A 20,222-nucleotide genomic window follows, 5' to 3' on the forward strand; every position below is an offset into this window, starting at 1 on the left:
ACCAGTTTGTCAAGAATGTCAGCATCAGATTTGCCCCTATTCCCTTTGTTTGCGCTTTTTGTATGAACTGAGCCATGATAGGGCAGCAGCAGTGGGGAGACCAAGGTAAGTGTGGGAGCCCAATTATGGGACGCACCCGTCCAAGCTGGGAAGGACTCAATTGGCCATCTGTGGCTGACAAAGCAATTGGCTCCTGTGACGAATCTGAGGATGTCCTCTCTTCTTCCACAGGGGGAGACCTTTCCCACAGGGCCAGGGCGATGAGTCCACAGTACAATAGTCATCATGGGGGTGGTATTTACTGAGGGAGGAACAAATGCTGAGAGAACCTCAGTGTGGGATTGGGGATGACTATTCTCAAGGAACGCGGTATTCCCCCCTTAATACATCCATTCCTTTCTCATTTACCAAATCCTCCTTCCCCTCTATAGGTAGAGCAAATATACTTTGTTGCAAGATCAGTGATTTTAATATATTCCTACCAAAAAAGTGATGGGTGGTAGGTTTTGAATACATCTGAACCACTATCACTGCTCTGTGCCTTCTTCCACACCACAGTTTATTATCCCGTCTGCATCATTGCAAAAGGGGTCCAGCCATATGCAAATCAATCAGTTACGGCCACCAACGATAGCAGCCCAGCCCAAACTGCTACGCCAGGTCCCCTCTGCATGAAAACACACGCAACCTCAGAAATGTTGTGGCCTTGTTGGGCCTCCTCAGTGTAGGTGCAGCATGGTTTCCTATGGCGCAGCGAGCAAGGAACCCAAGTCTTGGCATACCCTCTCTCACATAGGGAGACATACTACAACCAAAACAGTGATGGGTGGAAGATTTTAAATAAATCTGAACCACTTCCTCACCATGTTTTTTTAGCCTGTCCATGTCATTACAAAAGGGGTCCAGCCATATGCAAATCCGTCAGTTACTGCCACCATTGGTACCAGCCCAACCCAAAATGCTAGGCCAGGTCCTCTCTACACAGAAGCACAAGCAACACCAGACATGTTTCAGCTTTGTTGGGCCTCCTCAGTATGGTGCAGCTCGGTTTCCTATTGCACAGCAAACAAGGGACCCATGTCTGGGCATACACTCTCTCACATAGGCAGACAGACTACAACCAAAAAAAGTGATGGGTGGTAGGTTTTGAATAACTCTGAACCACTGACAGTGGTCTGGGCAACCTTCCACACCACTGTTTTTAATGGGTGGGGTCAATCCTGATTTGCATATGGTCTTTCCCTTTCCGCAATGGCTTGGCAGGCTGAAAAACTATGGTCTGGAGGGTTGCCAAGAGCTATGCCTGTGGTTATGATTTGTTCAAATTCTTCCAGCCATCAACTTTTGTTTTTATTTCAATCTACTTGATAAAGTTAAAACACTAGAGAATTCTAATATCTTACACTTAAGTTGAAAATGAGTACTGGGAAGAAAAAGATCATCGAGAGTCAGAGGATCACTCAGTAGAATGAGAGTGAGAAGTCTAGCTTTTCTCAAGAGGTCTTTGGCTCAAAGGATTGCAACTGGCCTACGCAGGTGTTCAAAAGAAACTCTGCTGTGAAGCCAGAGGTGAACGATCCTCTAAGGAGGAATTGTGGGACTCCTGCACTGGGCAGGCAGAGAGAATCTAAAGGGGACAAAGCCACGAAGGAGATCCTGAACGCAGTCCAAACTGGAGGGACCGTTCGGGTTGCTCCCAATATGTACCTCAGGGCACCACAGGCTCAGGTGATCAGCTTGCAAGGTAGGACGTGCAACTGGGTAGAGAGAAATGCCTGCAGAACCGCTGCAGACAACGCCAGTCGCCGTGGATCTGCTGGAGCCTCGAAGAAAAAAGCAGGGGTAAGGGAAACGTGTGTGCCTCTCAAGAGAGGGAAAACAGGTACGTGGGTTTACCAGGAGGAGTTGGAGGTCTGGGGGAGCTAGAGAGTGACTATAAAAGTTGGAGAAACAGGGTCTGGGACATAGAAAATATATTGGGAGTCTGGGACATACACCCTCAAGAATCATGTTGCAAGAGGGTTGGGGACTGTGGGAAACCCTAAAAGCAGAGAATCGAATGTTTGGCTGGAAAGTGAACCAAACGGATATGATAACGAATTGTGAGTCTTGGCCCATGCCCATATAACAATCCGAGAGTAACAAAGATGAGAGGATCAGGTGTTGGGCCAGGGAAGTGAACCAAACCCATATAATACCACAAGAATAAGTAAAGCAGATAATTCTATGTTTGGTAGGAAAGTAAACCAAACGATAAGATAACAATTTGCGAGTGTGGGACCCGCATCCATATAACAAACCGAGAGCAACCAAGATAAGTGAATCTGGTGTTTGGCAAGAGAGACAACCAAACACCTATAATACAATGAAAATAAGTAAAACAGGAATTCTATGTTTGCAGGAAAATGAACCAAACACATATCCTAATGAACTGCGAGTCTGGGACTCGCACCATGTGAGAACCAAAAAGGGTCAAGTACCCCGGATTAGGGAAACTGGAATCCTATACCCTAGAAAGGCTCACCAGCCCAAAGGGAGGGAAACTGAGAAGAAATTTAGGGGAAAGGAGCAGAACCCTAGCCTGGGAATCTTATACTTCTGAACATTGTTTATTTCATCACTTTTTACCACCAGAAAGACTGGGACATTTTCTGTTGATTGAAACCACAAAGAACACTTGTTAATTTAAGAAGAGACTATTTTTGCACAGTTATTGTAGATTATTAGTGTTAGGGTCAGAGTAGGTTTTTGGACACGACAGTGACAGACTCTTTATTTGTGGACTTCCTGACAATTTCACTAGTTTCCTTGGAGGTAGGGAAATCCCTCTTAGCTTTAGGGATAGAGAGGCATGTTTCCAAACTTTTCTTATTTAATAAAAGTTTATAACCAGAAAACATTCCACCACTGTGTCCAAGCCTTACTTCTGCACCATTACACTCCATGGGTTTCACCTAGTTCACCCAATGAGGGGAATTTTGCTGCCAGTTTACATTCACCACTGTGTCCCTTGTGTTTGTGCTCTCTAGGCTCTACCCTGTAAAGGCCTACGCACGAAAGGTTGCATACAGAAGGCTGCCTCCAATACATAGGTCTGTAGGGGGCATGGCCTAGAAGGAAGCTGGAGGAGTGCACCAGAGTGGAGCAGGTAAGGGGAGTGGCTGGGATTAGGAGGGGCTGGAGGGGAAACACAGGTGGGGGTGCCCCACTGAAATGTGCCTGGGAGAGGGCCGGGAGAAAAAGGCTGACCTTGCAGATGCAGGTTTCTCTGCCTGGAATCGGAAAGGTCGGTCTTTTGTTCCTGGCCTTCAGACCTCAAACCATCCCTTCAACTGTTCAGCTGTGCTGAAGCAATAGAGGGATCACAGGCAGTCAACCGGACCCACATCAGCTCTGCTGGCCCAGTCTTTCTTCCAGCAGCCACACTCAAACACCTCACTGCTCTGTAAGGGATAGCACAGGGATGTGAAACGTGTTATTGCTGTTCATTTGTGAGGCTTACAATCCCAATTACTGGCAAAGTGAGACGAGGGAGAAGTGGAAGGTCCATCTAGCACTCCCCATGTGGTAGTGGTGGGCTGCAGGGGCAGCACTTCTAGTCTGGGCTCTCCGACAGAGTAACAAACTTAGAGGGGACTAAGCTGCCAGATTCCCAGGAAGGCCTCAGCCACCAATTTGGTCCAACGTTCTGATTCAGGTAATAGGTGGAGCCACTCACTGATCCCTGGCATGGTGGCCTGACAGCATTCCAAAATAGCAGCAGGCACCTTGCAGAGGCCACATAGCTCTGCCAGGCCTCGAATGGGTATCTCCTCCTCAACTATGGGCCTCTGGACAGTTAGTCTGTGTTTTGGGTCCTCCACACCTTCGATTCTGGTTATTAGCGGGCTATTCTGTACATCAGGGTTTGAGGCAATGAATTTGATATTTCTTGCCTCCATATTACTTTTAGATGATGCAGCAGGACATCATGTGGTGGCATGGAACCTTCTGTTATAATTGTATTGGAACATGCTACCTTTGCTGTGATGTTCTGTTGAGTTACAAAACAGTTTGGTATGGTAAACTATGGCATGTCTTTCTATGGCTATGGTGTGCTATCTTGTCTATGATCTGCCTTGCTTTGAAATTCTATGCTTGCTGTGGTTGGGTATGGTACATTGTGCTATGTCATTCCACGCCAAGTCATTTTTTTAAGCTGAAGGAACTTGAAGTGCAATGATTTCCTGTAAGCATCTATGTTTTTTGTTTCCAAAGCCTGGAATGTGACTGAGTTTTGATTGTTTTTCACTTGCATTTGTATGCATTTAATCATTCCTTTTTATTTGTTTTATTTTTTGGGACAAGTTCCATTAATGCTAGCTGATTTGGTCATGTAATGCCAAGTTATATTGTGTGATGCTTCATTATGTCGTTTTGCAGTAATGTCTAATGCTCAAGCACCTTGAAGCCGGCATAGGTTTGCACGTAGCACTCCCCAAGCACCCAATTAAATAAAAAACACAGGAGTGCAAAGTAGATCTGGAAATGTAATCTTGTAAACAGACTCCAAACCTATGTTTTGACCTAGGAGTTGTATACTGTCTGCTATTAAAGGACAAGGTAACTGTAGCCCAGATTGATAAATCTATACTAAGAATGGATTATGTAGATTAACTCCCAAAAGTGCACGCACCCTCAGCATGAGAGTATTCATATTTCAGATACTAGTCTGAGGGGAACCATGGTAGGAACCCCACGTTCGTTTAAAAGTGCCAATATATCTTTGTAGCTTTCCTATCTAAATAAAGTTGCTGTTTGTGGCTTAGGGGGGTAAGTAGAAAGGCTTTGTATTTTCTTTGGCACAGTTTCAACATGCCCACGCTCACAATGACACCCTGGGACTGTTGAAGGCTTAAAGGCTTGCTCACTAGTGAGACAAAGATTATGTTTATCCCCTTACACGTTTTACATACAAGACCAAGCCTAGATTTCTTTGAGACTACTGTGATGGGGATTTGATGCAGTATATAATATTATAACAATAAAGGGCCGATCAAATGGTAACGGCCCATGGTCCAAGTTATAGGCCATAGCGCAGCAAGGGACTTATTGATGGGCCCCACCACCGTTACAAATGGATCCGGCATGTCGGACCCCAGCATCGATAAAACCCGATCGGGCCTGCCAGATGTTTTATTTTGTTGCTATTAGCACCCTGCATTTTAAATCCAAGAACCCCGGTGCTGACAACAATGTATTCTGTTTGAATGAACCAGATGCACCTGTACTTAAGATGGCTGCCTTGCAGATGGAAGGCGGTGCTCCATGCCGAGCCCCTATTCCAATTCCACAGTGGGCCGGGAAGTTGGAGTGGTGAAGGCGGTCATGCCGCTGCCCGAGCAGTCAGATAATTGGGATCAGGGGACTGAGACTGGAGGGAAGGGAGGGTGGGGGGAAGATGGGTGGGTGGGTGAGGGCAGCCTTCAGGTCGGAATGCAGGCTTGGATCGTGGGATTCAGCCCACGATCTGAGCAACTTGATTGCCCCTCTGCCCTGGGTGCTATTTGTTGTTAACATAACCTAAAGGAAAAACAAAACAAACATTTGTAAAATGTTACTCTAATTTTTAATGATTTGTCAAATTTACATTTCAGGAATACAGCCCGTCCGGAATGCTGTAATTATATTGAATTGAATGTATATTTTATTTATATTGCGCTCGTACACAAGTGTTTCAGAGCGTGACAACGCAAGGGAGGGGAACAGGGGAGAACAAAACAACGATCTTACTAGGCCCAGTGACATTGAGAATGCGCAAGTGTATGGGAGAGGGGGAGCGGAAAAGTGCATGGAAGGGGGAGAAGTGGAAAGTGCGGAGCAAAGGAGAAACAGATAAATAATAATAAATAAATAATAAAGACAACAAACAGTGGTAGTGCAGCCAGCAAGTGGCAAGTGCTTTGTTTAAGGCAGCCGACAGGGTAGGTCTGATAGGTGCAGGAAGAAAAATGGGGGGGCGGGGCCTGTATGGGTACAGATGCAGACCCCAGTGCAAGGGGTGGCCCGGAGGCAGTGCGGGATGGTGGCAGGGTGAGCAGTGACCTGGGCCCAGAGGACAGAGGGTGACCAGGTGCACGGTGCCAAGAGAGAACAGATCAGCAGGGGAGAGGGGGAGCAAAGGCATTTACATGTGTACCAGCTGCCCAGATCAACATTTCCCTTGCTTGTGAGTTTATTTTGGGGCTTGTGAGGATAGCTCAGGGGCAACGTGCTTGCCTTGGAAGCAAGACAACACGGGGCACCGCTGGTTTGAAACCTCTGGGTATTAAGCATGTGATAAATAACCTATCATATCACATTTACTTCTATTTCACACCCCTTCTCTCCAACTCTGCTAGATGTCTTATGGCACCCTCAGCACAGATTTGTGTGTGCACTGGTTGGCTAGTTTGTGATCTGAAAGATTTCCTCCCGCTCATCAGTCCTGTGAGGTGGCCTTGCTATGGCATAACGCACTGTGCGAAGCGGGACGCAGCCTCATGCTAAGAGTCAGGCATGGTAACATAACATGAGAAAAGGGTGGTACTGCATACAGAAGAACCGACAGCTGGCCAACCTCCCCTTACTTAGTCTGTTTGGTTGCACGTCCACCCCTGCTTATCACATAGTCTAATCACCACATCCTTCATAGGCAGCTCAAGAGATACTTGCTCACTATAGAAGGCTTGGTATGTCTATATTTTGATAGTTTATAAGTCACCACCCTGACTTACCATGAACTAAAATGAAGACGAGTGGGGCATGACGTGCAACACACTCTTAATAATTCCCTTTTTGAAATCAAGGTGCGAGCCCATTTTAATTTTACTGTACCGTTTGACCACTCCATTCCATTGCCTTCTGTTGCCGGCAACATTTACCTGTATACACAGTCTATGCATAACTGTGCCACTCGCGGCTAGGGCTTGGCAGTCACAGAATTAACATTCTGGAGTGTGTCATGGGAGACAAATTGCAGACGCGCCCGGACACCAGTGTTTGAATGAGCACCCTCACCAGCCCCTCATGCATCAAACATTACAATGTGTGCTGACTTACAACTCTCTAAATTTGCCTTAGAAACGCAAGCCAGTTATCAGAAGCATGGCCCACCTGGCATGACCGACTGACCGGCACACTCCCATGCTGTCACAAGACGATCCTCGCCCTTTGCATCTCCATATGCCTGTGTTTCAAGCATCCACTTCCCCCTTTGCCAGCCTCTTATCTTCTCCTCATCCATTTGCTTGCTTGCAGGATGCTGAGATCTGGATACCCCTGGTGCGGCACTGTTCACCACGCCAAGCCTAGCATCTCTTAACTACAACATAACATAAAAGGATATTAACATAACATAACATAACATAACGTGGATTTGAACCACAGCAAAGTGATCTCAAATACTGCCCTGCGAAAATGTGTAGCACACAGATTTAAAAAATAAATATTGAAATCATTCTGTCCTGTAAACATCCATTGAAGAAATACATAATGGTGCTATATTTATAACTGTCTACAAGCAGCAGAGTCATTAGACTAACTGTGAAAATGTTCTGTAAATCAGGCCCTAAGTATACTGAACAAAAAATCACGATCCTATGTTCAGGATACAGGCTCGATAGCCTATGGTCGCTGCCCGCTCCATACCAATGCCGCTTTGAGACTGGTGATGGATTTATGGTACTGGGATTTATACCGCACAATGTTGCCATTCCTTGTGGGGGAAATGCAGGAGTCATTTAGGGGTCGCCAGCAACTGCGACCTCTGAGGTCTCCCTTTCGACCACTGTGGTCTCCCTTGCGGCTCTTTGCTTCTGGAGTGGCTGGCTTACTTGTTCAGGCCCCTTAAAAAAAGAAGAAAAATAAGAACAGGTGTGCCACAAGTCTAACACTTTCAGCACTGATCCTAAATAAGAAAAAATAGGAATACCAAATAATGTGTCTTTTTCTGGAATTATATACAATAATTGCTACACTCATTAAACGTTTATTTCAGGAACACTTCAGGGGGTGAGTCATTGATTTAGTCTGTTCTTAAATGCCTCAAGCTCTGCCTTTCATCCTTCTTAGGGTTGATAAATGAGTACCAAAACAGGTTGGGTGATATTGGTTGTATATTTTTTCTATTTAAAGCGCTTAAGCGTAAGTGCTATATTATAACACATCATTATCATTTAGTCATGGACGTCTGCTTGCATTCACAATAATTTGGTAATATGGGCCTAATGGACGACTGCTTCCATTCACAATAATTTGGTAAAATGGGCCTATACACACTGATCTTAATGATACATATGGCCATCCATTCTTGTATGAAATGTACATCTCATTATAGTGATATCATAACCATATTTTTTGTAGTGTACAATGCTATGTGATGCCACTTCCTGTTTTGTCAATGGGTGAAAGGTCGTGTTCCATCGCTTCCCGCAATATCACTTTGGGGTGGGGTCAAATGACATCACTTCCTGTGATGTCATGTGGGGGTCAAGGGTCGTGTGATGTCACTTCCGCTACCCCTGGCATTTTGGTGAAATGAAATCCCTGGGGAAATGGAGACTCGAGTTCACTGTCATGCTACAAATACACTTTGATAGTGTACAATTGTGATTTGCTTTTCAGAGCACTCCTGCTAAATGCACCCCCCCCCCTAGTAGCAGATTTAAGGCAAAGATTGACAGATTGCCCTGGGTAGGGAGAGCTTAGAGTGGGAGGAGTTAATGGCTATCACAAGTGCGACTTTAGTGGTAAATGTTCCCTGTTCAAAACAAAACAAATGATGGCTGGAAGGTTTGGAATTAATCCTAGCCTCTGGCGTTGCTCTGCGCAACCCTACAGACCATCGCTCTTTGCCTGCCAAGCCATTGCCAAAGGGAAAAGACCATGTGCAAATTAGGCTTGATCCCTTCCGAAAAGGGGCAGTGCAGCCCCAACTGCTTGATAACATCCCTTCTGCCTGAGACCACAATCACCCCCAAGCATGTTCCCTGTTAACATCACTAATCAGCTCCAGTTGCAAATGGTGTGCTTTCTGAGCCTATTTAAAGAATAAGATCATAGTGGGAGGCCCTGTGCGGGGGCTGTTTGACTTTGAGGTGACAAAGTCATAGCAGGGGGGCCCGATGGGCATGTGTCTGTTGTCTGAGTGCTAAATCCCGCTGTGCTCCTGCCCACATGCAGTACAAACCTTTCGATTCTATGGCACTCTTTGTATCCTGACTACTTTTCAAGGATGGCTGCTGATGTGCACGCAGTAGGTACTAGTGCTGCTCTCGTATATTCACTGCTCGCAGGCAACCTGTATGATGTCCGTCACAATGAGGGAGTTACCACAGCCTCTTAATGAGGATATTTCCTTATCATGGTTTGGTCATATGGCTGATAGCTGGTAATAATGGACTTCTAAAATGATTCGATTTGCTGCTAATCTTTAACTTGAGTTCAATAATTGAAGAAAATCTTTTGACGACTGGGCAGTAGACGATAAATTACTGGATAAGGAGGCTCAGTCTTACCTTTTCAGGTGGGTGTACAGGCTAGCTATACTGCCTGTGGAGAAACAGGACATATCCTGACGGAATGGTGCCTTTGAAAGGCTTAAAGTTCGGGGACAGTGTTAGTCACATGTCGAGGCAAAAGACTTCTGGATTTTCAAGGCTCCCTTGGGGACTGATTACTGCCTTTGAACGTCTGTCTAAGGCCTTTCTAGTTATTGCCAAGCCTGTTGGTGAAGGCAGCGCCTTGCTCTGACCTTGTAAACGGTCAATGCATTTAAAAAGGACCAATGGAGTGCCTTTGTTGGAGAAGCGTTCTTGAAAAGGTGCTAGTGATTCAGTGAGTGCAGCTGCCATGTGGGCCTATGCACATGGAAGGCTACAAACCACTCTCCTTAGCTAGCAATTCTTTTCCAAATTGCCAGTCCCTGGAAATGGCAGTTTATTTGTTATAAGTGCATGCTGGAAGGTAGCCATTTATAAGGTGCTCCCAATTTTGGCAGATGGGAAAATTCTGCTACACTGGGGAAAAGCGATTTGCTCAAGATTGCATGGTACGGTGAAGCGGGGAAGCTGGATTAGATTTCGGGTCACCCGAGACCACAGTCACCAATGTAGTCACTAACACCCAAGTTTACTGGCATCTTTGGAAAGTATCATATTTCCTGAAGGGCTGGGGCAGTGTCAGTACATCTGAAAGGCCTGGAGGGCTATCACTGAGCCAGAGTATAGATGGAACGCCATGATGCCATGCCATTGCCAGTGCATTCATCCTTCCCCACCAACTTGCCAGTCGCGCTGCCTTTGCAGTGATGCCTGGCAGTACAGTAAAGTGCTGAATTACTCATCAGTGCAAAATACCCAACATTTTATGTGAGTTCCTCGTACTCAATGACAAAACAAGTGTTTTACATATGACATGAAACGCTGGCCTTTGATAGCAACAGATTGCATAGGATGTATATATATATATATATATATATTCAGTGAAAAAACTTTGTCAAAGGGACGTTATGGTTCCAAGTAAAACCGAAAAAAACCCTTGAAATTCGCCAGTTATGGTAAGCTAAGCAACCATAACTCGCGCTACCACCGTGCACTGCTAAGACTAACACCCAGGACATCAAAGATGACATCACAAATGTCATTGATGACATCACTGATGACATCACATGTGTATGTACTTTTCATGAAATATGTGTACAAGGGATTCTTATTATAATGTTGCGAAACAAGTGTCAAGGATCATTGCGATAAATATCATACCCTAATTAGTGCATTGAACGATGCATTGCTATAAATAGCATTCTATTATGGGGTTCTATCTAGTATACTAAGCTACTCATACAGAAACATAACACTGTGTGCAGCGTACGAGATGAAGGTATAATATTCGTAATGTTAATATGTTGAATAATAAAATAATTGTTTTCTTAATAGATTTTTGTGTACTGTGAAATATGTAATAAGTAGCTAATAAAACACATGTATCACATAATTGCATTACTATAGACAAAACACAAAGACACAAGAACACATACCAATATGGGTATATACAGGGAAAGTGAAGTTAGCAAAAAAACACAAGTAGCAGCAGAAACACTTCATAATTTAACTGATTATTTTCATGTAAATAAATGATTTCTCTGTTTCAAAGCTGCTATTTACCCTAGGTATATGTATCACTTGATGTGATTGGACCCTAAGGAAAGTAGTGTGAGTACAATGTATACAAATATGACCATATACAGGGACGGTACAGCCATAAAAAAACAACAGAACTATCAGAAAGTGCTCATAAGACTATTGATTATCTTTATGCACAAAAAGGATTGCTGTCTTTCAAGCTTGTGTCTTCCTGTATGTATGTGTTTCATATGATGCGACTGGACTCTAAGGGAATTACTGTAAGAACCTACTTGAAGGATACGTCTACAAATAAAATAACATTTTTAGTTTCTGACTGTTACTGAAGAAAACCATGTGGCCTAGATATGTCAGCAAAAGAAAAAAAGAGTGAGCCAGACATGTGATGTCATCAATGACATTTGTGATGTCATCTTTGATGTCCTGGGTGTTAGTCTTAGCAGTGCACGGTGGTGGCGCGAGTTATGGTTGCTTAGCTTACCATAACTGGCGAATTTCAAGGGTTTTTCGGCTTTACTTGGAACCATAACGTCCCTTTGACAAAGTTTTTTCACTGAATTTCATAGGTTTTTAGTAGCGCAACTTAACCATAACATCCCTTTAACAAAGTTTTTTCATTGAATTTCGTAGGTTTTTAGTAGTGCAACTTAACAATAATGACTTTCACTTTATATACATATCATATGGAACTAACTGAATCTCTTCTACTGTACTTGATGTCCGCAAACTCATTTAATGTTCGAGGACATGTTCGAAGAACAGTACCACTACCTAAAAACTCTGGGGGGGTATGTTTGATTGTTATATCATAAAATAGGAACATTTAACAAATTCAAAAAAAAGCACACAAACACATTATATGTACTAATACATAAGAAATGTAACCCATATATACAACACACTAACCATTCATTTAAATGCACTATGTTCTAAAATGGAATATACCACAAGAAAATAAATTGGCTTCCAACATGATTACCTCACAAACACGACAGAACTGAGAACAAGAGCAGACCCACTGAGTACATAGGACATATCTTACCTGAAATAGTAAGTGTACTTAATTTTATTCATATATTTATAAACTTTCTGTATTAGATAAAAAAATATATTATCTTTTTTTTTCTCTCACAGAAATGTCTAGTACTCTGGAATGGCTAGAGGAACATTTCCCACATGAAGAAATGTCAAAATATAGTAAAACTAATGGTAAACACTTTATAATATAAACCATTTAATTATTATTATTTTGTATACATTTAACATATATATATTTTTTTTTGTACAGAGCATACCAAAATAGAAAATACTTCAGAAAAACCTGTTATGGATAACACTTTTCACAGTATGGAAGAAAAAATGGATTTATTGTTGACTAATTTTAATAATTTGAAAACTTTTGTGGAAGATCATTTTAAACCAAAAACCTCGTACCATTGCCCCACATGTACTTGTCCCTCCTCACCATATCCCAGTCAATTATCCCCAAACACTCTCCATAACCCAAAACTTTTTGATGAGACTTCCATCCCTTCTTCACCTAATAACAATCATGATGAAACCCCTAATTCTCCTGTTTTTGTTTCTGTTTCTGCCTCACCTTCTCTGTCATAAAGTATTAATATATGTTGAATAAAGTTTAATTTTTATATTGTGTTGTAAATATTTCCGTTTCTTTTTTTTTAAAAAAACAATGTAGGTGTCCGCGGACAGTGCAGGTGTTCTGAAATGTTTGTAAATAAACGAAAATGGAGGTGTCCTGAAGAACACTATACCTGTTCGTACTGTTCGCTAGCAAGATGAAACTATTCTAAGAACACACGCGGTGTCCTGAAATGTTCGTAAAAAAAAAAAATTAAAGTGTCCCAAAGAACACTATATCTGTCCGTAGTGTTCGCTAGCAAGTTCAAACTGTTCTAAGAACACACGCGGTGTCCTGAATTGTTTGTAATTAAACAAAAATGGAGGTGTCTTAAAGAACACTATACCTGTCAGTACTGTTCGTTAGCAAGTTGAAAATGTTCTAAGAACACAATTGGTGTCCTGAAATGTTCGTACATAAACGAAATTGAACGTGTCCTGAAGAACACTATATCTGTCCTTACTGTTCGCTAGCAAATTTAAACTGTTCTAAGAACACACGCAGTGTCCTGAAATGTTCGTTTCACGTGTGACGCAATTTTAATTAGTTCAGCACCCGAACAGTGTCCGTAGAACATCAACGCACATGCGCTAGCCAATCTCTGTGCATTTGGTGTCCTGCGGACATGCGCTTCCTTCGTGGACATGTTCGTGAACGGATCATATGACCGCGCCCACGCTGATCGCGTGTTCTGAATGCGGACACTGTTCGGGTCCCCGAACAAATTAAAAGTACATTTTCATGGAATCCATAATATTTTTCAATAAAATCTCACCATGGCACAAGTCCCACATAGTAATCCTGAATTTCTACATACCTTTTGCAACTTTTCAAACTTTTTTTGTGTTCGAACTGGCCGCGGACAGCGCGCATGTCCGCGGACCACGCACAAGCACCCCTATAAAAGACCACGCCCTAGAGCTTATTCTCATTGTGTTTCTGGCTATTCTTCGAAACACAGCGATTTTTGCTGCCACCTGCAGATTACACCATCATCGAGATGGCATCCCTGGCTGCAGAACTGCCACCTGGTGCTGCACCTGCTTCAGCACCATCCCCACCCCCTCCACCACCACCACCTCCCCAAGGGCCTGAAGAGGGGAACAGGAGTGAGGATGCGGAGGAGGAAGAAGAGGATGATGAGAATGAGGTAGAGGAAAACCCTACTACCCGCACTAGGCGTGAGTCTTGGGTGTGGCGGTTATTTACCATTCATGGGAATGTTCCTAAGGCTCGTGCGAACCGTGTTACCTGCAATGAGTGCAAAATGATAGTCGCGGGAAGCACGGTAAGTACAGCTTTGGGACCACTACTATGAAGCGACACCTGAGGTCATTTCACTCTGGGGCTATTTGCAGGGTTGTACCTTGCGAAGAACGTGGCAGGTTGATTTCCTCTACTTCATCCGCTGTTTCTGATCCTGTCACCACAAGGACCACCTCTGTGGGACAGCGTCTTCCTCAAGCTACCTCACAGGCCATACAGAATGCTGATGACCCTTACCTTTCGAGGGTCACAGTTGTATGTATGTACTGTGACACAGTACTCTGCAGGGGGGAGCGACTTCGTAGTGCTTTTGAGACTATCGTCTCAGAGCACGAGAAGATCTGCTCAATACCCAAATAAAACCCACTCTACATCTTCCTCTCTCAGCTCGCCCTTTCTTATCCCTGTGGTTGGTGTCCCCCCCTTGACCTTCCTTTCCCCTCCTCTCCTAGTGTGTCATGTATAAAAAACCAAAAAAAATACAAAATATCAAAAATCAAAAAAAAATAAGGCTCTTTTCAGAGCCGCCTTTCACAGTTAAAAAATAGAAGTGAAAATAAATGAAGCAGGGCCATTTGTATTTTTTAGAAGTCTGCGGACAGTTCGCGAACATTTAAAAAATTGGGTTGCTACCCCATCACAAACATTGCAATTTTCTCTGGGAGGAAGTGGTGGCTCTGAAAAGAGCCTTTGGGAGGTGTTTGTAAGTCAAAAATTATAAATGCTTAACACCTACTTCAAAATGGTTGTTGTAATTCCAAAAAAGGTCGCAATGCATTTTGTACATTTCTCAGAAAAATCTGATTGCCAGCATAAGTAAGATGGACTCCTTCTCTGCGAAAAATGTATGTACTACGAAACATAATATTTTCATTGTGAAAAGAGGACATGCCAAAATCTCTTAGAAAGGAACAAACAGCCTTATTAACATTGCACCTTGCTTTTTTCATTTGTGGACCAAATGAAGAAGAACGAAGCCACATTTGTCTCTGCGCAATCCGTGAAAATATCACTTGAGAATTAGGAAACATGTCCATAACCTTCCCAAGTCCTTCTTTCATAGCAAATTGCAAAAAAATTCCAGTCACATGTCCTAAACTGTTCCCTCCACAATGAATTACAATTATGTCTGGATGTTGCTCTGTCTCCAAAGTAGCACAGAGAGGTAGCAAGTCCAACCACTTCATTCCACGTACTCCATGCCAGTGTACTTCCACATGTGGAAATCCAAGATCTACAGCTACTCCACAGCTTTCTGCATGCACCTTCAACCTATGTATCCACGAATCTCCCAAAATCCAAACAATCTGTTTTCTGAAACATACAGCCATAGCTATCTTTTGTTCTCTCAGCAAAAGGAGTATCTGAGAAACTCTCTCCTGGCACAACACACCCACTAAACTTTCCTGACCAATCCCTTTCAGTGCTTATTCTCATTTGCATGACTTCTGAACCCAAAAACCCCGGATGTAACTCCCGATGTCCGCGAACTACCGCCATGTCCGTGGACATATCGTAACATGAACAGCCCTTCTACCATTTCCACTTCACTCTCTCTGCCATTCCCTCATTGGATGTAGCTAAGAAATCACATGACCATGCACCAATCACATTCAAGACCTCTACATCTAACTGCATCATCATAGATCAGCACTGCAAATGTACTGTGAATCTCTCTGAGTACAAGTGTCATATCATTGGCAAGCACCATCTACCAGAAATACTCTACAAGTCTCCAAGATTTCTACTTGCAGCTCCATGCATATCCATATGCATGAACACAAACTTCAGGTATGCATATGCTCTGTACAGTAGATGAACACATTTTCAAACAGACTTTTAGCTTGTGTAATGTGTAAAATGAATTTACTGTATGTTTTTCAATTTCCTAAAATCAACTATCACTTATAAACCTTTATACTATTTACTTTCTTTATACACACACACTCAAATCATGTTAAACTAACATTTTTTAAATGAAATATATAGACTACATATATTCAAACAAAATTGCATGCAAGCACAATTTATGTTTGAATCTTTAAAAAAATACTTATACAATTTCATATTTTTTTGTTTTAATTTATTTATTTACTTAATTACTTTAATTTAGACATGACATTGAGGCGCTATTACCTAGAACAGCTTACTTACAGAAATAGTGGTATTCACTGGTATATTATAAATTTCACAAGACATAGTAAAGATATTTTTTTGCCTCAGTTAGTCATTCAATACAATTTGTTCATTAAGAACATATCATATGCACTGAACTGATGCAATGTATCTTATGTAAATAAATTAGTTTAATGGTTTTAAAGAAGGCACTGAGGATTTCAATTAAAAAAATCAATATCTAAATTAAAAACAGCGCTATATACAAACAAAGTTACTCATTTGAAGCTTTTACAATTGCAGTGAAGACCAGTCTCCTGAAAAGAAGCAGCCGAATTCGAAGAGCAAAGAAGAACTAAGAAGTTAGCTCTTAATTTAAGAAGAAAAGTAAGTAGAATATCACCATAATATTTGTATTATTAATCAAACATACTATAATGTTAATACAAGCAATTTCGGTGCCTAAAAATAGAGATTGTGTACCATTTTGTCCAAAAATCTCCATGTCTTAAACAGCGATTTACAGCCAGAATGGCCCACAAATTCCTATTTTTGGACACACAAATTACCCAACTGAACCGCTACAAATTTCATATTATAGAACAAACAACTGTTTTAATTGTATACATTAGATTTACTATTTGTACTTTGCCACACCACTAGCTTACTTTTTTTTGGTCATCTGAACCCTAGTTTAGTAACACATAAATTCAAGAATACCTATCCCTACTAGTTGTAGTACCCAATGCACAATCACACACCATTACATACATCTTTATCATCTTATTCAAACACTCATGTACACAGCATACATCCATTCCAGAACACCCCAACCCATATCTTCTTTATTTTTTTCAAAAGACCCTAAAGAATGCCTACCAAAAGTCAAGTCCGTAGAAAGCAACGCAAAAGTAGAGCAAATGAAAATAAAAGTGTCCAACATAAGCATCCATCTCTAGCAGAATTTGTACAAAAAGTTGAAACAAAACAGCTAATACAGTCATTTAGTGAAACACAAGAAGTTTCAAGTACAAAAACTTTGCCTCCTATATCAAAATGTAAAACAAACCAAAAAACAATTAACAGAAAATCAGCTATCACTACAAATAAAACTACTTCTTCAAATTTTAATATAGTGCAAAGTAAGCATACCAAGAAAAGTATTTTAGCCAAAATGTACCGTCACAAAGTCCTTCAAAATCTTATAGAAACAAGAGAGAAATCAGGTTCAATGCTTGAAACCTATCGTAGGAAATTAATCTTAGAAGCGTTGATGGACAGTGCAATTCTTCTCAAAAGAAAGTTATTTATTTTACTGTTAAACAAAATGAAACCACTAACAAAACGAATAACTAAATTACAAAAAAGACTTCTCAATAAGCGAAATGTCAACAGAAAGAACTTCTTAAGTATCTGCAGAGGTGAATGGAATCACACTACGAGCACAGAACCATATTTTAATGAAGAAGCGTACAAACAAAAGCAAACAAATACAATTGCCATACATAGCAGTGGTCGAGGTTATGAAAAAGTGATTAATACCATAATGGAACAAGAAGTACTCCTTACAAAAATATGCCCTGAAAACCTAGAATTACCCCTCCATTCAACTGAATCAGAACGTCTAGTGTACAAATGGCCATGCACGTCAATGTGTAACATTCCCAAACAATGTTTCAAATCTTTACGCCAATTCCTCAATAAATATGTAAAAAGCAAAGACAAAATCAAAATTAAATTAATGCAAAATATGGATACCTCTCCAGTGCGCAAGTACACAGGACTACAAGGACATTCATTGGCCTGCATTACAGGACCTACTTGTAAAACCACTTTCCATGATATCAAAAGGATATCAACACATCATTCAACTATAAGAAATCTAGTCTATAAACTGTACTATGCTAAAAGTCCTGCTTTAGCACTAGAAAAGTTAAATAACATCCTTCTACATGGTACAGCAAAAGACCTACTTGAAGAAATTCACTATATCCAGAAAAAATATTTTGGAAGTGAAAGCCATGTACAGAATGAAATAGCTTTAAATCAATTAAGCAACAATTCTACACATGGCAACCTTTTGCTAAACACATACAAAAAAGAAATACTAAAATTTAAAAGTACATCAGCTGAAGTACCAAACCATGTCTGTGTATGTTGCCGTAGAACTTTTTATAAAAGTAACACAAAACCTGTAGCCCTATCATACAAAATAGGAGACAATGAATATTCTAAATGGTTTGAATTAGCTCTCTACCTTGTAGCAGAAAACAAATACGAAATAACTGAGCCCTTAATACTTTGCAGTTACTGCACTACAAAACTTGACAACAACCAAACTCCTTCACATGCTATCACAAATAATTTGGAATTATACCCAGTACCAAAACCCCTACAACAACTTAATTTATATGAGAGCATCATAATTCAAACAGTACACCCATTTCAAGCAATAATACGCCTTCAACCAAAAACAGCAAAATTACCTCCCTCTGAATTGGTAAAAGGCATTTGTGGAAAAGTAGTTTATTTACCATTAGATCTAAAAGAAAATGTGCATACTCTAGGAGTGCAACATCCAATGCAGCAATCTTTAATTATCTTAGTAAATGGAGTACCTAAAAAAGACAAAAAAATATGGCAACAGCTGGTAGATTTATATAAAGTTAGACAAGCCTTCCAATATCTTAAAGAGAATAATGAATATTACAATGAAATTAATATTGAAGAAAACTTGAAAGATACAACTGAAATAATTCAAGAAACACAGGAAGCTGTTCAATTTGAGCTACTAGATCCTGCTACAATATCAAATACTTTACACCATTATACAATTCATCCTTTGCACTGTAATGACACCGTAGAAGATGTACTGGAAACTTATCAAATGCGTCAAACAAAAGGTTCGCCAATCAGCATATGGGAAAAAAGTATAGAAGCACATGCTTTTCCTCTACTCTTTCCTACTGGCAAAGGAGGAAGGTATGATGATAGACCTATTCAAATATTACCTTCAGAATACCGCTCATTACGGATGTATTCTGAAGATACCAGATTTAGACAAAATGTGAAATACATATTCCACCTACTCTTTGAAAGTGAACTAGCAACTTTATGTTACGGAGTTGCACACATATTAAAATCAGGATCACACTTTCAAAATATGACAGCTACACAATTATTAGAAAAAGTGCAACAAAATGATGAGGTTTTACAATCAAATATTACAAATCTATTAGCAAATATGCCTGGTACTAAAGAGTACTGGTTTCTACGTCATGGAGATGTACGTTGTATGATCAGAAACCTTGGCCCACCCACTTGGTTTGTTACATTAAGTTGTGCAGAATATGCATGGGAAGATTTACATGATTTCCTACTCATATCAAATAAAAACAAAACAAACATAGATATACTAACACCTGGAGAACTTTGTTCTTTGGATCCTGTTAATGTTTCAAGATATTTTCACCATCGCTTCATTGCTATGCTACATTTTATTTGTAATAAAACTGTTCCTCCCCTTGGAGAAGTGCAACACTTCTTTTGCAGAAAAGAATACCAAGCCAGAGGAGCACCACATATCCACATGCTTTTATGGATTAAAGATGCTCCTAAATTTGGTCAAGACAGTGATGCCACTGTTTTACAGGTTATTGAAAAATATGTCACTTGTGAAATTCCATCAGAAGCCACAAATAGTGATCTTCATGCACAAATTTTACAATTTCAAAGACACATCAATGATTATAATGCAATCATTGCCCACTTATGGAATGCAAACATAGATGTGCAGTACATTGCAGACAATTCTACTGCAGTTGCACAATATGTCACAGCATACTTAACTAAAGCAGAAAAGACAGAGCTCCAAGACCTCTGGAATGACCTGTCATCAGATAAAACAGTATCTCAGAAATTATACAGCTTGGGCATAAAAATGCTCAGTTTAACTGGTACTGCATTGTATGGTAAATCTGAAAATATAGTATGGCTAAGTCTTGGTCCAGCTAAATCTAGAAAAAGAGTTCTAAAAT

Source organism: Ambystoma mexicanum, chromosome 2q (assembly GCF_040938575.1).
Source record: "Ambystoma mexicanum isolate Mex_15411 chromosome 2q, UKY_AmexF1_1, whole genome shotgun sequence".
NCBI lineage: Eukaryota > Metazoa > Chordata > Amphibia > Caudata > Ambystomatidae > Ambystoma > Ambystoma mexicanum.